Below are 18583 nucleotides of genomic sequence, written 5' to 3' on the forward strand. Positions count from 1 at the left end.
AAGTGATGTTTGTAATGAATTCTACTATATTTGATAATTTTAACACTGAAACTTGGATTGGTCTGAAAAATATATGAATTTTCTAACCTAATGATTCAAAAAATATATGTAGAATTATCTTTAATCCTTTCGCAATTTAATTTTGCGAGTCTTCCTTTTATTTACATCCGCCCAATATTCTACATGGTTTCAGAGCATTCTTAAGTTTTGTCATTTCAAAAACTACATTTTATATCTCGACTGAACTTTCGACAATTTTTTGTCCAAAAAATCATCATTTTTCATTTCCCTTAAGCTACATTCTGACGATTCAAAATCAACTCGTTGTCATTAACATCTAACGACATTTCGACGATTCAAACCTAACTTGCGGTCATCAACATCCAGCGACACTCCAGCAATTCAAAGCCAACTCATTGTCATAAATATCCAACAATTCAAAGTCAATCACTAAAGTCAAATAATGTCATCAACACTTAATTCCCTCGACAACATCCTCTCCACAGCTCACTGTGGCGGCACAATTAATTAATTTTAGTTGCCTAAAGCGTTTAACGCTCACATGTGTACATATAAACCAAAAGATTGGATGGTCGATAGCACATGACAGAGAACCTATTTCTGCTACATGATTTCATATACAAAATTATTTGTCCACCGTTCGCGTGGTTATTGATGCATCAACAAAAGTAATAGGAACCAGGTTAGCTTATGTAATACCTAATATTTGTTTAAAAATATTCTCTATGTTCCAAATTTTAATTGCAATCATGATTTAAAATGTCTTAACAAATTTTATCCGAATAGTTGTGAATTTCAGGATACAGGAACGAGAAGGACGATTAAAAATTATAAGTTGTGTTCAGGATTCTACATCTTGCAACATTACCCACTATAGAGAAAGTTTTAGATTATTCAATTTCTCTTTCAAACAAACGTGCCAAAATAATGTTGTGGCCTCGTAGACTTGGACATCCTAGTTTTTTTTATTTGACTAAACTATTTTCAAACTTATTTATCAATGAAACCACCACTTATTTTCATTGTGACACTTGTCAATTTGTCAAACACACTCGATTATCTTACCCAAGCATAAATATAAATCGTCTGAATCATTCTCATTAATTTATAGTGATGTGTGGGGACCCTCCCGCACTAAACCTTTAAAGAGTAAATGATAGTTTGTGATCTTTATCGACGATCACCCGCCTCACTTGTCTCTTTCTAATGAAGAAAATATCTGAAGTTTGTCAAATTTTTAAAGACTTTTTCGTCTTAATCCAAAACCAATTTCAATCCTCAATCAAAGTCTTCAAAATCGATAACGAACGTGGATTTTTTTCTTCAAACCTCGGTGACTTTTTAAAATCAAAAGGCATCATACATATAAACTCATGTGTTGATTGTCGTATCCCGATAGTTCACGTTTTCCAAAAGTGCACATTATCAATAAATCTGTAACTCATACTAGAATTAATCTGGTGAGCAAATAGAGAAGAAGAAGATAGAGAAATAGATAGTCTTGGTAAAGAAGAAGAACAACAACAAGAAGAAAACCAAGAACAATTACTCAAGGTTTTTTATTATGAAAAGAAAAGTAATGTGATTTACATTCAAAATATCTATCACCTAACCACTAGTAATCTATCTATTTATACTAAGAAGTTCGACTAACTGAAATATACTAACTGTCTAACTGAAAATATTCTATGTGAAATTGATATACAGGTAAAACAGAGTCTTTTAATAAGGTCATTCATTAGGTATCGTCTGGAGTTGAGTCGAAGAAAAATCGGGTTCTATCGTACCAGTTCGCGTAATACCTAATATTGGTGAGATCGATTTAGAGGGACATGACAATCCCCATTTCTTAAAAGCCTACTTATAAGGTGATCTTACTTTTATCTTTTTGTTTCACTACTGTTTTGGCCTCAATGTGATCTCTACTTACATCCTCATTAACATCCTATAAACGAATCTTCCGACATTAAGTCTTGTCTTCATACATGTTTTCTGATAGTCTAAGCTTACTGGACCGAATCTCTTCATCCAATCAACGCCCAATACCATGTCACAACCTCCCAATTTAATTGTTCGAACACTGAGCACAAATTCATAGTTTTGCATTCTCCATGCTAGATTAGGGATACTACATCGACTGTATAATACTTCTCCACTTGCAATAGTTACCGATAGAGGCATAGTTTCCTTTACATCGCAACCTAATTGTTGAGCGGTTCCTTCATCAATGAACGAATGTGTACTACCACTATAAATCAGTATAGTAACATTTTCTTCTTAATTTCTCCCAATATTTTTAACTACCACTATAAATCAGTATAGTAACATTTTCTTCTTAATTTCTCCCAATATTTTTAACGTTGAATTGCTAGCAGTTCCATTGAATGTCTGTAGTGAGAGTTCTCCTCCATCGAATGTTACTTCCTCTTCACTGTCTCCATGTTTCAACTGTTCCTTTAATTCGTCATAAAGACCTTCGATATTAAATAGTTGTCTATTAGCACATATGTGACCTAGGTATATTTCTCATCACATTTGAAATAAAGGCCTTGTTGTTTCTTTTTTCGTATAAATGCCCAATTTACGTTTCTAGTTGATTGTTCCAAATTAGAATGATCTCCTGTATTATCTGTTCCGGCTAATTTTGGGAGATTTGTTCTAAACGAATCTCCAATCGTCTGTCCTATGGTTTTGATATTCTTCGGTAATGGAGCTAAAAACTTATTCTTCTTCATCGCTAACCTTATTGCTTTGTCCAAGGTTTTGGGTTCCAACAATTTTAATGTATCTTTCAGTTAATCTCGCAAACCTCCCAAGAAGCTTTGGATATAATAGCTCTCACTTTGAGGTATGTTCTTGGCCATGGAAAAAGATCGCAGTTCTCTTTATTGTTCGATTTATTCCGTTAATGTTCCAATTTGTTTTATCTGGTGGAATGTTTATAATACTTCATTGCTGAATGCATCCCAAGAGAAAATTGTATGATCCATCAAGTAATCTGTAACCCATATGTCATCTCTTCCTGTAAAAAAATAAATTGCGTAATTCATTTTTTCGATGTATTTGATTGTGAAGTTTCCAAAGAACTGATTTTCCCTTCTGAACCATCCTCCAGGATTTGTTCCATCAAACTTATCAAGCTCGATTCTAGGATTTTTTTAAAGATAAGCTCCCGGTCGATTGTATTCCCATTAACTTTGATGCTTGCACAATTTCTGGTTTTTTAACATGTGGGTTGTTGTTTGTCAGATTCACATCCGGTCTTCGAAATATTCCATCTCCAACCACGCTGTTACTCCCAGCTGTAGACGATGACAAAGCTCCTCTGGTTTCTTTTTCACTTTTATTAATAGGTACATTTCTCGACACCAATTTGGCTTCTAGATTTTCTAAGAATTTTGATAGTTATTGCGCTGTTTCTTGTCGAAATGCTACGAATTATGACACAATATTGGATTCAATTAGTCGCACTTGTTCTTGAAGGTCTAGTTGTACCATAATCATTTTTCTTGCAACTACGGTTTCAATATTATTTGTCAGAGATACTTCAAGGTTGTCAATACGTTCTCTTAGTTTGTGAATTCTTTCATCTATAGCTTTTGATCTTATAATTGTAGTCAGCGGAAGTCTTGCCAATGGATCGTATGCTCTCATACCAAATGTCGTATCCTGATAGTTCACGTTTTTCAAAAGTGCACGTTATCAATAAATCTGTCACTCAAACTAGAATTAATTTGGTGAACAGATAGAGAAAAAGAAAGAATTGAAATAGATAATCATGGTAAAGAAGAACAAGAAGAAGAAACCAAAAATAATTACTCAAGGTATTCTATTATCATAAGAAAAAATGTGATTTACATCCAAAAATCTATTTCCCTAACCACTAGTAATCTATCTATTTATATTAAGAAGTTCCAACTAACTAACTGTCTAACTGAAATATTATAAGTGAAATTGATATATAGGTAAAACAGAGCCTTTTAATAAGGTCATTCATTAGGTATCGTCTAGAGTTGAGTCGAAGAAAAATTGGGTTCTATCATACCAATTTGCTCAATACCTAATGTTGGTGAGATTGATTTAGAGAGAAATGACATTGATACTCCCCAACAAAATGGCATCGCCGAAAGAAAAAAAATTGTCATCTACTCGAAGTAATTCGATCTCTTCTAGTCGACTCAAATACTCCCAAAATATATTGGGGAGACGCCATATCCACTGCTACCTACCTCATTAATTGTATGACATCACGCATTATTCAATTCTAAAATCAATTGAAACTCTCTCTTAAAAAAAATTTATGATCTCGAAATTGCATCCAAACACACTTCAATCACCTCTTTTTTCCACACTCATAATCACAATCGGGACTAACTCGACCCTCAAGCCACGAAATGCATTTTTCTATAGTACTCATCAAATCAGAATGGGTACAAATGTTTCTGTCCTCACTCACTCTTAAAAGATTTTCTACTCCATTAATGTCTCTTTCTTTTTAGTTCAACCAGAGAACCTCAACAATCTTCCACATTCTGGTTCTCCCAAAGACATTATCCCTCATACCTTTATACATGTACATGAATTTGTACCTGAAACTACAATATCAACTTCAATCGAAGTTACATCCGAACCCACAACCATTTCTTTACCAACCTCACATACCTTTATATATGTACTCGAATCTGTATCTAAAACTACAATATCACTTTTAATCAAAGTTATATCCGAACTTGCAATCACTTTTTCACCAACCTCACATCCACCTTCTTCGGAAAATGAGCAAAAAGTCTAGATTCGACAAAAAAACAACTTGTACCCGTCCATGAATTCACCTCGGGGTTAAATCCAACTGAAATTTCAGGTATGGTAGTTATTCATGATATTTCTTCTATTGACTTACCCATTGCTTTCAGAAAATGTCTTAGTTCATGCATAAATCACCAGATTTCAAAATTTATTTCATACAAATGTCTATCGGATTCATATTGGGAATTCATTGCTGATTACGATAACGTGAGAATACCTACATCCATTCATGAATCTTTCGAACAACCGAATGGAAACGTGTTGTTAATTAGGAAATTAACGCACTTATAAAAATTCATACATGATCCCTTTATGAGCTTGAAAGGGAAAGAAACTTATCAGATGTAAATGGATCTTCAAGACGAAACATAACTCATTGGATCGATTAATGTTACAAAGCTCGTGTAGTCGCCAAATAATTTTCTCAATCATATGTGATAAATTATTTAGAAACTTTTACATTTGGAGAATAATACGATACGAATATGGATACATCAAAACGGGTATTGGATACGGAAAATATGCATCGTTGACTTTTTGTGGGGTTGACCAATTTGATACGGTTTGGATACGTTTTTTAGATACGATTTGGATAAATTTTTAAAAAATAAAAATTTAAGGATTAAAGTGAAAATATTTTTTATTGAAGAATTTATATGTTTAAAATAAAACGAACACTTAATGTCGTAAGGCCCGTAACCTTCTCTTGCCCATTTATTCAACTACCGCCTGTCGATCTACAGTCGCCACCACCTTCTGCGATTGACAACCGCCATCGTCTCTCTTGGTAACATGCAACTTTACTGTTTGATTTTTTAAATTCATATATTAAACCGCTAAATATTATTTATATTTAGTCGATTTATATATTTAATTACTAAATATTAACTTGAAATGGAGACAATTTTATTATCGGATGAAGACAAGGTTGATGGTGTGACTCCTATGAATTGATTTATATGAATACTATGTTTATGTTTTTGTTTTTAAATTATAATGAATATTATGAATAATATGAATAATGAATATAAGTTTTTATTTTTATTTATTTTATTATTTAATTTATATATGTATATATAAATTCTTACGTTGTTTTTTATTTATTGTATTGTTTTTTTTTTCTTTTGTAAAATTTGATCTTATCATGCCATCGTGCGATATTTTTAAAAAAATTGATCTTTTTCAAAAAAATAAATATATATTTTATTTTTATAATTTTTAATAACATGTGTATCATAAAGATATCGCATCATACATTTTCAAATTTCTCGTATCGCCGTATTCGTATTGTATATCTCTAGAAGCTAACAAAGATTGAGAACTACACCAATTCGGCGTAAAAAATGTCTTTCTAAATGAAGACCTTGAAGAAGAAATCTACATTAATGTGCCTCAAGGTATTAGTGCTTTATCTAACGAAGTTTGCCGCAATTATAAACCTCTCCATGGTCTCAAACAATCATCAAGGGCATGGTTCGAAAAATTCTAAATCTCCATCATCAAGATGTTGGGTTTTGCAACAGCAAAACTATGGATCTTCTTAGAAATCAAAACCTGTAGCAAATCAGATTCCAAATCGTCTATGACGATAAACAGATTACCAAGAACTGAAATAGCACAAAGCAATAAACGACAACACAATATACGTGGTTCGGTCAAAATCGACCTACGTCCACGGGAGGGATAAGTTTCACTAAATCAAACAAATGTCAATAGTAGAAACTTACAGCTCTGCTCTCAAATGAAAGAAGTGATTACACTAGGAATGATTGGACTACTCCACAATCAAAAGCTCCCCCAATCTCTCACTCTAGATCAGCCAAAGAACAAGAATAAGAAGGAAACCAGAAAACCCTAGATCTGTAATTCACTCTCTCTCTATTTGCTCTGTTATGAGAAAAATACCCAAAAAAAGTATTTATACTCTAACCCGTTTTCATAAAAGAAAACTCTGACCCGTTTACCCGGAATTTAAAACCCGCCCGCAATGGCAAGGAACACCAACAATTCTCCCCCTTCCGAGCCATGGGAGAATGTTGCTATAAACATTCATCATCATCGTGACGCTTCTGCCAGAACCATTCCGGCTTTGGCACAACATATCTCATGCTTTCCTCTTGGCAAGCCCTTTGTCATCATATCTGACCCGTTCTCATCTGTGTGCACTTTCTCTAAGTATAACTCCTTCTTCTCGAGCACTTCACGGATTCAATGGTACCTTCTTTGAATGTGTTTTGAACGTGAATGGAAACTTGGATTCTTGCTCACATGTATAGCACTCTGTGAGTCACTAAACACCACAAACCTGTCTTGTGCAATGCCAATTTTTTTCAACAATTCTTTCATCCATCTCATTTCTTTACAACATTCAGTAATGGCAATATACATTTCTGTAGTAGACAAAGCAACACATTTCTGTAGACGAGACTGCCATGATACAGCTCCTCCTCCAAAAGTAAACAAATACCCTGAAGTTGATCTCATTGTGTCAATATCACCACTCATATCTGAATCAGAAAACCCTTCAACATGTGACTTTCCAGTACCATAACACAAAGCGTATTTGGAGGTCCCTCGAAGATATCTCATTAGACACTTAACCGCTTCCCAGTGTGTCTTACCAGGATTTGAAAGAAAACGACTAAGTACTCCAACCGCATGAGCTATATCCGGTCTTGTATAGACCATTGCATACATCAGACTGCCTATTGCTGAAGCATATGGAACACTGCACATTTCTTGTCTTTCCTCTTCATCCTTGGGAGACATTGTCTTGTTTATTTTTAAGTGTGTAGCCAATGGACAAGCAACTGGTTTTGCCTTGTCCATACAGAATCGTTTTAGAATCTTCTCAATATATCTCTCTTGAGATAACCATAGCCTTTTCTTCACCCGATCACGAATGACCTGCATTCCAAGAATTTGTCTTGCTTGACCCAAGTCTTTCATCTCAAAAGACTTAGCCAAATCCTTTTTCAACTTGGCAATCTTGAGCTTGTCTCTCCCAACAATCAGCATGTCATCAACATAAAGGAGAAGTATAATAAAATCATTAGAAGCAAACTTTTGCACAAAGACACAGTGATCTGTAGACGTCTTCATGTACCCATGGATGGTCATGAACGACTCAAACTTAAGATACCACTGCCTTGGTGCTTGCTTCAAACCGTACAGACTTTTGACAAGTTTGCACACCTTGCTTTCCTCACCTTTCTTATTATAACCTTCAGGTTGCTCCATATAAACATCTTCATCCAAATCACCATGGAGAAATGCAGTCTTGACATCAAGTTGTTCAACCTCAAGATCCATACAAGCAGCTAGACTTAACACCACCCGGATAGAAGTCATCTTCACTACCGGTGAGAAAATCTCATCATAATCAATTCCATGCCTCTGGCCAAAACCTTTGACAACCAGCCTAGCCTTGTATCTTGTCTTGCTATCATCACCTTCTTGTTTGATCTTGTACACCCATTTATTTTGTAATATTTTTCTGTTCTCTGGTCTTTCAACTAGATCATATGTGCCATTTTTCAGCAATGACTTTATCTCTTCATCCATGGCAGCTAGCCATTCTTTCTTATGAGCATCCTCAAGAGCCTCCTTATAGTATATAGGTTCCCCACAATCTGTTAGAAGAACATACTCTGTAGCAGGATACTTAGAACTTGATCTTTTCTCCCTAGTAGACCTCCGAAGTACCTCTGTTTGTTGATTCTGTTGATTTCCATCTTCTTGTTGAACTTCAAAATCAACCTCAACATTATCACCAAGATCAGTTTCAATATTAGTATCATTTCCATGGCCTACAGCTTGACCCTGAGGAACATCATCATCACTATCTGAGTCTGAAGCTACATGTGGCTTTGTCTCCTCAACATCATGAGACAACTCAAGACCAGAAAGGTCACGTATGTATGCATCAAGCTTTTCACCATCTTCAAAATTCTCAATAGTCTGATCTTCAAGGAATACCACATCTCGGCTTCTCAAAACCTTCTTATCAACTGGGTCATAACACCTGTATCCCCACTTTTCATCACCATACCCCAAAAATATGCATTGTCTGGTTTTTGCATCTAGCTTAGACCTCTCATCTTTTGGAACATGCACAAAAGCTCTGCAACCAAAAACACGTAAATAGTCATAATTAACATCTTTACCTGACCAGACGCTTTGTGCACACTTATTATTCAATGGCTTGGAGGGAGAACGGTTGATCACATACACTGCAGTGCTAATGGCTTCAGCCCAGAAATGCTTAGCCAACCTGGCATGGGAGAGCATACTCCTCATCCGTTCCAACATTGTTCTGTTCATCCTCTCTGCCACACCATTTTGTTGTGGAGTCTTGGGCACAGTCTGTTCATGTCGAATACCCTGCTCTTTGCAATAATCATCAAATGAGCCTATGTACTCTCCCCCATTATCTGACCGCACCCTCATCAGTTTTCTTCTTGTCTCTCTTTCAACCAGCTTGTGAAAGACCTCAAACCTTGTTGCAACCTCATCCTTGGACTTTATAGCATAGGCCCAAACCTTCCTAGATGCATCGTCTATGAAGGTTACAAAATAGGAAGCACCACCTATGGATTTAATCTTCATAGGACCACAAACATCTGTATGGACCAGTTCCAGGACATTCTTCTTCAGTTCCACTTTTGACTTACTGAAGGAGACTCTATTCTGCTTACCCTTCAAGCAATGCTCACAATTTTCAAGATGAGCATCCTTGAGATTCAGCAGCTCATTCCTCTTGATCAAAACATTCAGCCCCTTTTCACTAATGCGACTTAATCTCTTGTGCCACAACTCAGAGGATGATTCCATCAAAACAGAATATGTTGCATCATAGACAATTTTCAAATTTGTCTTGTATAAGGAACAACATTTCTTACCCCGTGCAACAACCAATGAACCCTTGCTTAGCTTCCATGCTCCACCACTGAAAACATTATGGTAGCCTCCATCATCAAGCATACCTGCTGAAATCAAATTCATTCTTAAATCAGGAACATGTCTTACATCTCTCAATGTCAGGAAGCAGCCCATGTTTGTCTCAATTCTAACATCACCCAGACCAACTATCTTGGACACACCACTGTTACCCATGCGAACCTCACCATAATCACCAGCTTTGTAGGACTGGAAGTAACCTTTGTGTGGAGTTATATGGAATGAGGCACCTGTGTCAACAATCCATGCTGTTTCATTTGAAGATGTGCTAAGACAGGAGTCTTGACAGTTAGAAGCATATGTCAGTTCACCATCTGAAGCATAAGCAGATGTATCTGCACTCTGTTCTTTCTTTTCTCTGGGCTTCACTGTACCCTTAGCTTTATCATTTTTAAATTTCTAGCACTCATTTTTCCAGTGACCCATTTTGCCACAGTAATGGCAAGCACCATCCTTCTTTGGAGCTCTAGACTTGCTTCTAGACTTTCCCCTGCTCGAACCACTTCTATTATCTTTTGATCTTCCTCTATCAGCCACCAACATATCAGACTTAGAGGGTTTATCCCCCTTTCGATTCTCCTCATCAAGTAAGGAACTGGTGACAAATGCCATGTTGACTTTATCATTTGGTGCTGAGTTGCTGAGAGTGATAATAAGTGTCTCCCAACTTGCAGGCAAAGATCCAAGGACTAAAAGTGCTTGCACCTCATCATCAAAGTTTATCTTCATACTACTCAGCTGATTCAAAATATTTTGAAATTCATTCAAGTGCTCAACAATTGATTTATTATCAATGTACTTCAGATTCACCAGCCTTCTTACCAGTGCTGCTTTATTCCCTGCTGACCTCCCAGCATAGAGAGCTTCAAGTTTGCTCCACACACCATACGCTGTAGTCTCATTCTCAATATGGTGCACAACATTTACACCAACCCAGGAGCGAATAAAGCTGCAGGCCTTTCTATCTATCTTTTTCCAATCAGCCTCTTTTGTAGTCTCAGGTCTAACATCCTCATTTTCAATTGCTTCATTCAAATCATCTGAAACTAACAGATCACTGATCATCAGTTTCCATTGTCTGTAGTTTGTACCATTCAGACTCACCATATCAGGTCTAGATTTCCCCATTATTACTGCCTTAACAACTGACAAAAACACCAGCAGAGAAACTAATTGATCTCTTCTATGAAATTCGCCAAATAACCAGCAAAGCACTATGCCAGCCCTGCTCCAATGTTAAAACAGATAACCAATTAATACTGCTCTGATACTACTGTTGGGTTTTGCAACAGCAAAACTATGGATCTTCTTAGAAATCAAAACCTGTAGCAAATCAGATTCCAAATCGTCTATGACGATAAACAGATTACCAAGAACTGAAATAGCACAAAGCAATAAACGACAACACAATATACGTGGTTCGGTCAAAATCGACCTACGTCCACGGGAGGGATAAGTTTCACTAAATCAAACAAATGTCAATAGTAGAAACTTACAGCTCTGCTCTCAAATGAAAGAAGTGATTACACTAGGAATGATTGGACTACTCCACAATCAAAAGCTCCCCCAATCTCTCACTCTGGATCAGCCAAAGAACAAGAAGAAGAAGGAAACCAGAAAACCCTAGATCTGTAATTCACTCTCTCTCTATTTGCTCTGTTATGAGAAAAATACCCAAAAAAAGTATTTATACTCTAACCCGTTTTCATAAAAGAAAACCCTGACCCGTTTACCCGGAATTTAAAACCCGCCCGCAATGGCAAGGAACACCAACACAAGAATGGTTTCCCTCAATGCCAAGTCGAGCACATTATGTTTGTCAAATTTTGTTCTAAATAAAATTACAATCCTCATTGTCTACATTGATAACATCATTATAATTGGGGACGATGAAAAAATGATTTGAAGTTTGAAATAGTTCATTAGTAGCCGATTCGACACCAAAGATCTCAGACCCCTCAAGTTTTTCCTAGGAATTGAACTTGCCCGATCAAAAGAGGATCTCTTTATCTCAATAAAGTATACCATAGACCTTTTAAAAAGCTGACATGCTTGGAGGTAAGCCTATTGACACTTCCATGTAATCGGTCCACAAACTTGGAAATAATAACTACGATACTCCAACTAACAAAGGTAATTACTAACGACTCTTGGGGCGACTCCTGTACTTATCTCACACTCGTCCCGACAAGTCAATTCATGAATCGTCTCTCCGAAGATCATATGATATGAATGCAGTTTTCAGGATCCTAAGGTACCTAAAATGTTCTCCGAGAAAAAGGTCTTTTATTCACAATTAAAGACGACAAGTCAATTCATGTGTTCATTGATGCCGATTAGGACAGAGACACTACTGACATAAAATCCACCTCTAGATATTGTAATTTGTGTAGGGTAATCTCGTCATATAGAAATAAGAAACAATCTGTTGATGCTCGAAGTAGTGCCAAAGCTGAATATCGTTCTTTTGCACTTGAAAATTGTGAAGGAATTTGGATACGCTGCATCCTTGAAAAGTTAGGATTGCCTATTGATGGACATATATTCAAATGATGTGTGACAACCAATCATTGCAAAAAATTCGGTTCATTTTTTAGAACGTCAATAAATGGTCTATTACACCCTCTACGTTACATCATTATATAATGCAATCAGGTGGCTGATATACTGACCAAAACTTTTTTCAAGTCGAATTTTGAGGATTTGTAACAAGTTGAACAATCTCAAATTTATTACCCAACTTGAGGAGTATATAGTATCTCTTAATCTTTCTTTGAATTGGTACAATTACTTGTAATCAACATATTGTTTTGCATATACTTTGTAATGGTTTGGTGTGCGTTTTACTTTTATTACACTCAATTAGGCATGGTAGCAAGGACCGATAGTTCGTGTATCTAAGGAACCGAACCGAACCGATCGATTTCGGTATTAATTTTGTAATTCGGTTACGGGTTATTTTGGGTAGGAATCGATCTATTCCGTGTACCCGGTCAAAGAACCGAGACCCAAACTGAAACCCAATCTGAGAAGTTCCACAGTTACAAAGACTAGATTCGAGAGATTGGATCAATAGAAAAACTCTCCGTTCAGAAGATGAGAGAGACTAGCCGCTCTGTTCTATCAATGACCGGAGCCTTCTATGCACTTCAATGGTGACCAATGTGCTATCAATGGAGTTGAAAAGAGAGAAAATTAAACCTTTATTGATTTAATTAATTTTAAATAAGGACATGTTAATTTGATTTTAATGTTGTATAAGCTTATTGCATTGTCTAAATATAATATTAAGAAATACTCAAACTTTTAAATTTGATAATAAAGTGAAATCATATTTAATTTTATTATTTCTTTTATATTTTTTTAATATTATTTGTAATTCTAGAAATTATTTTTTATTATTTTTAAAATTCAAGACATAACTCCTCTCTATATTAAATATTTTAAAAATAATTGTTATATCTATTTTATCTAGATACATAAATATAAATTTAGTTATCTGAATTGATTTTATTATAAGTTATATAATTTTAAAATATTTTTATTTTAAATATATAAAAAATATATTTAAATGAATTTAAAAAGAATAAAAAATATATTTTAAAAGGTAAAAATAGATATTAAATTATTAATTAAATAAAAAAAGAATTACATAATCTAAACAAATAATTTTGGGACTTATAAAAAACGGGTCCAAATCGGGTTGGGTACCCATCAGGACGGAACCAGTCCAATACGGGTCATGTATCCGATTTTTTTGTGGCAGAATCGGATCGGACTCCGTTTAAATTCTCCAAAAACATGTTATTTTATTATGCAAACACTCATCTTTTTTTATATATCACACATCTATTTATTTGTAGATAGGATAATGGTTTAATTCTTACTAATAAGTTGAAATTGAGGTATAGTTTCACTACTATTTTTTCTTATTAATGAGCATGTTCATTTTTATATTTGAAAGAAATATTAAAAAGAATCCTATTTAAATAAGTTACATATAAAATAAAATTTAAATTAACAATGTTATATGTTTTAATTCTTTGATTAGATATCAATTTATATTTTATCAAGTTTTAAACTTTATAAATCTAAAGTTAACTTTTAGGAGATTACGATTTTAGAGAAGTACCGATGATTCAATAAGTAAATTTTTATTATTTTAAATTTAGGATAATAAAATTTTATGAGTTTATAAATATTTTTGATTTTACAATCCTATATTATTTTACCTTAAGAACAAAAATTTATATTTATAAATTAAAAAAAGTTATTATTTATTTAAATAAATTAATTAATATAATTATATTTGTAAATATATTCAATAAGTAAATTTTTATTATTTTAAATTTAGGATAATAAAATTTTATGAGTTTATAAATATTTTTGATTTTATAATTCTATACTATTTTACCTTAAGAACAAAAATTTATATTTATAAATTAAAAAAAGTTATTATTTATTTAAATAAATAAATTAATATAATTATATTTGTAAATATATTTTTTTTAGTATTATTTATTAATCATTATTTTTAATTAATTTTATATTTAAATATATAATTTTTTAAAAATAGTTAATGTATTAAATATTTAATAATAGAGTTAAATACTGAATAGTCCTTAAAGGTTTGGATATTATACTACTTGGTCCCTGAACCAAAATATTAGAACCCGTTAGTCCCTGTCGTCCAAAACTGTTAGTCAAAAGCCTTTTGACTGTTAAATAATGACTATTTTGCCCTTACTTATTTTTAATTAAAAACAAATTAAACTAAATTAAAACCTAACTTAACCTAAATCTAATCTAACCTAAATCCACAGTCGAAAAGATCTCCCGTCGAAGCCAGTCGAACTCCTTCTCCTAAATTGGGATTTGAAGACGAATCCACAGTGCAAGCAATTGACGACGACCTGGGCGACCTCGATTGGGCGACTGAGGCAAGCGAACGAGTGACTGAGGCGAGCGACGGAATCCACAGTGGTGCAGGCGGCGAGCGAATGAACACATGGACGAAATCGAACAAATAACGACGTGCTTTACCCCCAAGCCAGTTAAGTTTTTAGAGTTTACCAAGACGTTTACGATTGAGTTGCAGTGGAAAGAACGGAAGACGGTGGTATATGATGTCGATGGAGATAAAGTTAGTTTATTGGATTTGTACAATTGGGCTTATCAACGATTATTAGTAAGTTCTTCAACACTTATTCGATTTAGAACTGTAAGTGGGTTGAAAATAGATAGTGACTGTGACCTACTAGATGTACTATTCATTGCTGAGGGGGAAGAATTTCTGAAAATATTGGTAGAGGAAGAAGTGTTGGTTCCTCTATGTTACATTTCATGTGTTGACATTGAGGCCAATGAACAAACTGATGGTGATGCTGTTCAGGATGATGCAAATGTGGGGCTGGATGAGGCTATTGGGCAGGTGGATGTTGGACTGGATGAGGATATTGAGTTGGAAGATGGTGTTGGGCTGCAGGGTGGTGTTAGGATAGAAGAGGCTATTGGTGAGGAAACTGATAGTGAGGATGATGATGATTGTGGTGAGGAAACAGATAGTGGTGATGTTGGGATGGAAGAAGGGGCTGTCACTGATAGTGAGGATGATGATTACATCTTCGGAGAGGAAGATGTAGAAGAAGATCTAGATGAGGAGGATGACAAGTGGTCTGATATCAGTAGCGGAATTGAGTCATCAATGCGGGAGAAAGATCCGGTTGAATTGCCAAAGAAGAGAAAGAGGACCGATGTGGATGGAGTTCCTTTTCATGTCAATGGTGATGAGGAAATTGAATTTAAAGTTGGGCACATGTTTGATGGGCAAGAAGAATTTAAGGCTGCTTTGAAAGACTATAGCATCCAAGGTGGCTACAAGCTTAAGTTCTTGAAGAATGATCGTGCACGTGTGACAGTAGTATGTAGCAACGGTTGTCCCTGGCGAATTCATGCTTCAAAGGTTGGTGAACAGGTGACATTCATGGTGAAAACTTTAAAGAAAGAACACACATGCTTAAGATTGAGTAACAATAAGGCAGCAACATCTAAATGGATTACTACTCAACTTGGGGACCTACTTGAAGCTAATCCTGATTTGGATAATGCAACAATGAGAGCATGCTTGGATAAGTGGGGAGTGGAACCTCAAATTTGGAAGATGCAGCGGGCTAGAAGAATTGCAAGGGAAAAATACCAGGGAAGTTTTCAAGAGTCCTATGGCAAATTGCACACATATTGTACTTTACTTTTAGAATTGAACCCTAGGAGCACGGTTAAGCTACAAGCAATGGACAGTCAGGACCCGGACGAGAAGAAAAGATTCTGGAGAGTATTTGTGTGTCTAAATGCAAACAAAGAAGGATTCCTAAATGGTTGTAGACCTTGGATTGGAATTGACGGATGCCATTTGAATGGCCCATTTGGAGGGACTTTGCTGGCTGCAGTTGCACTTGATGGGAACAACAACATGTTTCCTCTTGCTTGGGCTATTGTGGATGTTGAAAATGGGATCAATTGGGGTTGGTTCTTAGAGTTACTCCACGAAGCCATTGCTTTGGACCAGAGGTGCAAACCATTGATAATTATGTCAGACGGTCAAAAGGTAAGGACTTTCTAATATTTTATTTAGACATGTCAATAATGTTTAACTCATCTTTCTGATATGTTAGGGCCTCGGTAATATGGTTGAGAAAGTTTTTCCCCAAGCCAACCACAAGAGATGTTGCAGGCATATATCAGCTAACTTGGCAACTTTATTTCCTGGAAAGCAGATTAAAAATCTGTTTTGGGCAGCAGCACGTGCAACAACAAGAACAGACTTCAACAAGGCAATGGCTAATATCAAATTGCTGAGGATTGAGAAGAAAAAGGTGGGAGGGGTTATGATGGGACCAGATGAATGGCTATTGAGGACTCCACCTACCAAATGGTCTAGGTAAACTGTTAATTTAGGCTATCAATTTTGTGTGAATGGATCTTGACTTGCTTTTGTCTACTTTTCGTGCAGATATACATTTGGTCATCATGCTAAATCAATGGAGCTTACCAATAATGTCTGCGAGGTTTTTAACAACTGGATTTTGAAGATCAGGGACCGGCCCATCATTGATATCCTTGACATGATAAGGCAGAAACTAATGGTTAAGTGGGAGACAATGTATCAGAAGGCTCTATCCAATGAAAGGAGAGTCCCCCCAACAATTCAGAAAAAGATCGCAGCATGTACCACATTGTGTAGAAGATGCAAACTCCTTCCTGGAAGAGAGCAACACTACGAGGTTGTAGAAATGAGAAGGAGGTATGCTGTCAACTTAGGGGAGTTAACTTGCTCATGTAATCATTGGCAATTGAGTGGAATTCCTTGTGTTCATGCCGCATCAGCTATCCTACATAGTGGAAGGAATATTGAAGATCTGGTCCATGAGTATTTCACTGTTTCAATGTGGAAGAAGGCATATGAAGCTGTCATATACCCTTTTCCAGATGTCGACTTAACACCACCTAATGAAAGAGATAAATACTACCCTCCAGAGCTTAAGAGAAGGGCTGGCAGACCAAGGAAGCAAAGAAGAAGGGAGGAAGGTGAAGTAGGGTCATCATCATCAAGAGCAAAGACTGTTAAGTGTGGCACTTGTGGTAAAGAGGGCCACAATAAACGAGGTTGTCAAGGGGCTCCTATTAGAACTAATAGAAGACAAAGGGGAGGAACTTCTGTTCAAGTGGTGGGTTACTGTTAAATTAGGTCCTCTTGTTTTGTGTACTTGAACTTTAATTAATGTTATTTTATCATGATGCAGGGTAGTGGGGAGACAAGTGGTCATGGTCAAGTTGAAGGCTCTTCTTTTGGTGAAGACCACACACAACAAGAACCTTCGAGTTAGATGTTAGTTTTTGGGTAGTGGTGAAGGCTCTTCTTTTTGGGTAGTGGTGAAGGCTCTTCTTTTTGGGTTTTTGTGTAGTGGTGAAGGCTCTTCTTTTTGGGTTTTTGGTACTTGTGGGTACAACTGTTAGTTTTTGGGTTGGGTCTTCATTCCCCCTTCACTTGTAAAACATGCATACTGTAATGGAATTAGTCCCACTTCTGATTGATCTCTTTCAAACTAATAGACCATGCTTTATAATTAATTGCTGAACAGAATCTTTATGTCACTTAAACATAAATTCATAACAGACCATGCTTTATAATTAGACATAATGCTTTATAATTGGACATAATGCTTTATAATTGCTGAAATAGAATGTCACATTCAATCCTTAGGTCACTTAAACATAAACCATAACACTTAAATAGCTAATTGTCGATTACATTGTGAAATAAACACATAGAACTATAAATGCATTGCAAACTATCAAAACCATGATGATTTCCTTCATTGTTGTCACCATTTTCTCCTTAGCTTTCACATCGACTTCCAATGACATGTTCACGATCTTAAATCTCTCTAATTCTTTCTCCAGGTTAGCTATCTTCAACTGCTGCCCTTCAACAAAGTGTTCATCTTGGTTTCTTGAATCTGACCTGAGGGTCATAGGAATTGCAGATTCTTTGGACGTGCACCATCCTAGCCATGAACAACTATTGTATACACAGCTGTAGTACAACTTACCTTTATTTTTCTCACTTTCCGATATCTTCACAGCAGCTCTTACACCACACTTACATAGAATGTTTTTGAACCGACCACCATCGCTAACGCTATTTGTTGCACTACTCGAAGACATAACTACAAATTGTAACAAGCATATATAAAGATTAGTTCCAGCAACAAGGGCATCAAGGACAAAGTCAGAGTTC

This window comes from Impatiens glandulifera, chromosome 1 (genome assembly GCF_907164915.1).
Source record: "Impatiens glandulifera chromosome 1, dImpGla2.1, whole genome shotgun sequence".
NCBI classification, from domain to species: Eukaryota; Viridiplantae; Streptophyta; class Magnoliopsida; order Ericales; family Balsaminaceae; genus Impatiens; species Impatiens glandulifera.